Genomic DNA, 4,558 nt, shown 5'->3' on the forward strand with positions numbered 1-4,558 from the left:
GAGTGTGCGTGGGCACTGGATGGAACTGGGCTTTTGTCAGGAACTTGCTGCGATGGTGGGAAAGCATGGGAGGGCGAGGCTGAAGCCTGGATTTAGGGGGGAAATCAGAGGTTTTTGTGATAGAGCCCCTCTGAGCTGAGCCACTTCAGGAACCAGTGACCAGCAGAGCCTCCCTGAGCGACCCATTCTGTGCCCCTGGTGTCCAGCTCAGCTGGGGGCCCTCGGTGGGTGCTTGCCACTAGGACCCGTGGAGCAAGTGGCCCCTGGAGTGGAGCTGAGTCCCTGCCCTTGCCTGGCATGATGTGGAGACAGACAACTGGTGTTGAGGAGAGAGCTCTTCTGGGCTGGAAACCCCACCCAGGAAGTGCTACCCCAGAGGCTGAGGAGGGTGAGGCCGCTAGAGTGAAACTGCTGGCTTTGGGCGTCAGGTGTCCACCTTCCCTCTAGAGTCTGGCTCAGCCACGCTCAGCTGACAGCAAAAGGTCCTTAGAGACCTGGGGGAGCAAAGCTCCTGGACTTGGAGCGGAGGCAGGAGGGTGGCCAGGGCAGAGGGAGGAGACGGAGGCTCCCCTGGTGGCTCTGCGCCCAGGCCTGGCTGAGGACACTGGGTCAGGAGGCAGCGGCGTGGTTTCCCTTACCATTGCTTTTCTAAGGCCTTTTACTATAAGTCTCCAGCTTGCTGAGTGAATGAAAGTGACCTGTTTCAGGAGCTGTGTATACTTGGTGGGAAATGATTTTAAAAACCACCTTTCTGAGCCTCGGTAAATATCTCGGGGATCATATTTACCAGAAAGGGTTGTTGTGCACATAAACGAAATCATGTAAGGAGTCTAGCACAGTGCCCAGGGCACGAGATGCTCATAAATGTCAGATTACTCTGCCCTCTCCCTTCACACCTGCCTCACTTCCTAGAAACTTTATAAAGAAGGAATGGCCTGAGGGGGGCGGATAGCTCAATTTGTTAGAGCGTTACAGTAGCACACCAAAGTTACAGGTTTGATTCCCCAATTCAGAGAACATAAAAGAATCAACCAATGGATCTATAAATAAGTTAGAACAACAAATCGATCTCTCTCCATCTTAAGAATTATTTTTTTAAAAAGGAATGGGTGGAAAGGAGAAATGCCGGGTTGACCAAAATGGGTGTTGGGGCGCCCTCTGCTGGCCAATGGTGGTCAGGGGCCCAGTCGAAAACTATTCCAAGTTTGGAAGAGGGCATCCAGAGTAACTATCACAGGCCCACAGGGTCCACAGTGGGGGTCAGCTAAGGACAGAGCTGTCTCATCCACTCTCCTGAGAGTCCTCGTGGGGATGAGGGAGCAGCTCACATCCCTATAGAGGATGCCTATGGGACGCCCAACCCCCCAACCTGACACCTGCGTGTGAGGTTCTCCTGGCTACCCACACTTGCTGCAGGTGTGGCTGGAGGAAGGGGGCATGGGAAGCGAGGGAGGCTCCACGCAGGCCTGGAACTCCAAGTCACCTGGTCCTGCGCTTCCCCTCTCCAGGTCCTTCTCATCCCCCACACCCAGCTTCCCCAGCGTCACCCAGGCCTAATCCTGGTGCTTCTTTGGGTTCCCAGGACATACTGGGTTCACCCTGAACGGCGGAAATCCTCCGAGTCCCCCTTCTCCTGAAATTCCCCCATCACATACAGCAGGAATGTTCTTACACCACCTCAAACCCCTGGCTACTCCTTCAGGAGGGGGCTCCAGATGGCTTGTGCCAATCCTTGACCGTGGCCAGAGCTCACTGGATGCGGGGCTGGGAGTACTTCTTTTCCCTGTGGGGGTTTTGAAACTAGGACCCAAGGCGTAGAGGTCTATCTGTTTCTCCTGTGGAAAGCAACAAGAGTTTAAGCTCAGAAGCTCTTGGCCGCGAGGGTAGAACATCCGCAGTTCCCTACCCTCAAGGGAGGCCCTCTTATTAGTCTTTTGGAAAGCGCCCTCCTCCCTGTGGTCTGATAGGACTGACAGACAAAGGGGTGGGCCCATCAACCTGGCTGGACCAATCAGAGTTTCTCCTGGAGGTTTGGCGCTTGCGCAGAAATACACAAAATGATGGGCGGAGGGGGGATGGACTTGGAGCTCACCCGCCCCCATGACAGGGCCCCATAGATGGGGGTCCCTGAAGCCTCGGCTTCCTGTTTCATCTTCCCTGAGGCCTGGCTAGTCAACTGTGATTTTTTTGGTCTTTTTTCCCCCCCTCCTCTAATTATATAAGCCAGGAGTTTCCAATAAATTCTGCCTTTCTGTTCTCTAATAATGCTCCACCCTAGCGCATGAACATTTTAGTTTGAAAAATTTCAAAATTTGCTAAGTTGAAAGAATAGTTCAATGACTATTCTTATTCCCTTTACTTTGATTTACCACCTGGTAATATTTTGCCACATTTACTCACATATACACAAACTTTTTTTTTTTTTTTCCTGAATCATTTGCAAGTGGCACCACATCTCTAATTCCTTCAGTAAATTCAGGACATCCTCCTGAATACCGTAACACCATTACCATATTATCCAGTTATCACTATTGCACAATGAGTCACCTTAAAACTTAGTGGCTGAAATCAACAACAGCAACAATAGCAACAATTATTTTATTGTCTTGGTTCTGTGGGTCCACTAGGCTCCGTGGGTGACTGTGGCTTGGGATCCCTCCTGTGATTGTAGTCAGATGGCAGTGGGGGCTGGAGTGGTCTGAGTTTCCCTCATTTACATGGCTGCTGGTTGAGACTGACTTGTTGGAAGTTGTTGGCCAACACCCCTATGGCTGGCCTTTCAAAGGGACCTGAGTTTCCTCACTGTGTGCTAGCTGGGGTCCAAGAGTCAGGCCCCAATAGGCAGGAAGTGAAAGCTTCCAGGTTCCTCAGGCATGGTCTAAAATGCTAGCCAACATTACTTCTACCATATTCTATTGTTCAAGTCATCACAGAGCCCAGATTTAGCAACAGGACAGAGCCCCATCCCTAGATTAGAACTGTCAAAGAATTTGGAGACTACGTTTTAAAACTACCACACAACTCTATACACTTAATATCTACACAATAATACCTTAAACCCAGTCTATATTTAAATTTGTCCCAATAGTACCCATTATAATTATTTTTTAAAAGTTCAGAGTCTAACCTGACCAGTGTAGCTTAGCTGGTTGGGCATCATCCTGTAAAGTGAAAGGTCATCAGTTCAATGTCTGGTCGGGGCACATAGCTGGGTTGCGGGTTCGGGCCCTGTCAGGGAGTGTGTGATTGATGTTTTTCTCCCTCCCTTCCTCTCTCTCTAAAAATAAATAAATAAAATCTTTAAAAGAAAAGCCCAGGAACTAGTCAAGGTTATGCACTGTATTGTGCATAACCTTGTAGTTGTTATGATTCTTTAGTATCCTAGAACACTTGCGATGTATTTTGTCTTTTATGATATTTCCATTTTTGAAGAGTCCAGTTGTCTTGTAGAATATTCTACAATCCATGTTTGATGGTTTCCTCATGATTCGATTCAGGTCAAAACATTTCTGACAAGAGTATTACCCAGGCAGACACAGCCTTCCTGCAGCGTCTGTCTGGGGCTGTCAGTTTGTACCTTCACTGGTTAAGGTGGAGTCCACCAGGTTTTTCATGGCAAAGGTACACAATCTCTTTTCTAAGGTCTACTAAGGTTTTTCTTGGTTTACTAAAATCTCAGAGTTGACCATTCCAGGTCAGCTTTTCTAAGTACTCAATAGGCCCTTTCAATACACAGATCACGTTTATTTCTAGAAAGTTTCTTTTTAGTGGGGGCGGTTACCTTTGTCTGCTATTAGCTCTTTCTATTGTTTTGTTTTTCTCCTTCTATGAACACTCCAATTATGTATATGTTGCATCGCTTTTGCATATCTTCTTTAACCATTTTTCTCTGTGATACTTTAAAAAAACTTTGTTATTAATTTTATTTTTATTATCTTGGCTCTTTTCATTTATTCAATGGTATGAGTACCTCATTATATGTTTAGTTGGATTTAATTTCCCTTGAGTACCTTGCAATTTAATCTTCACTTCTGAGACGATTTTGACTTTTTCTTCAGTTTCTTTCCTGATTTTCATTAATTCTCATTTTCTTTAAAAAATTTTTTTTAATCCTCACCCAAGGACATTTTTTTCTAAAAAACATTTTATTTGTTTATTTTTAGGGGAAGGGAGGGAAAAAGAGAGGGAGAGAAACATCAATGTGTGAGAGATAACAATCGGTCACCTCTCATAATCCATTGCCTCTTGCACGCCCCCTACTCGGGACCTGGCTTGCAACCCAGGCATGTGCCCTGACTGGGAATTGGACTGGCAAACTTTGGTTCACAGGCCAGTGCCCGATCCACTGAGCTACACCAGCTAGGGCTCACTGCTTTCCTTCTTCTTTTTCTTCTTCTTCTTTTCTTTTTTGGAGAGAGAGGCGGGGTGAGAGAGAAACATCAATGTGCTGTCTCCTACATGTGCCCTACCTGGGATCAAGCTGCAACCCTGGGGGGGGTGGGCGCCTGACTTGGAATTGAACCCGCATCGGGTTATAGGACAATGGTCCACTTAATTG

This window comes from Phyllostomus hastatus, unplaced genomic scaffold (assembly GCF_019186645.2).
Source record: "Phyllostomus hastatus isolate PE091 unplaced genomic scaffold, TTU_PhHast_1.1 phas_contig_1048, whole genome shotgun sequence".
In the NCBI taxonomy this organism is placed as follows: Eukaryota; Metazoa; Chordata; class Mammalia; order Chiroptera; family Phyllostomidae; genus Phyllostomus; species Phyllostomus hastatus.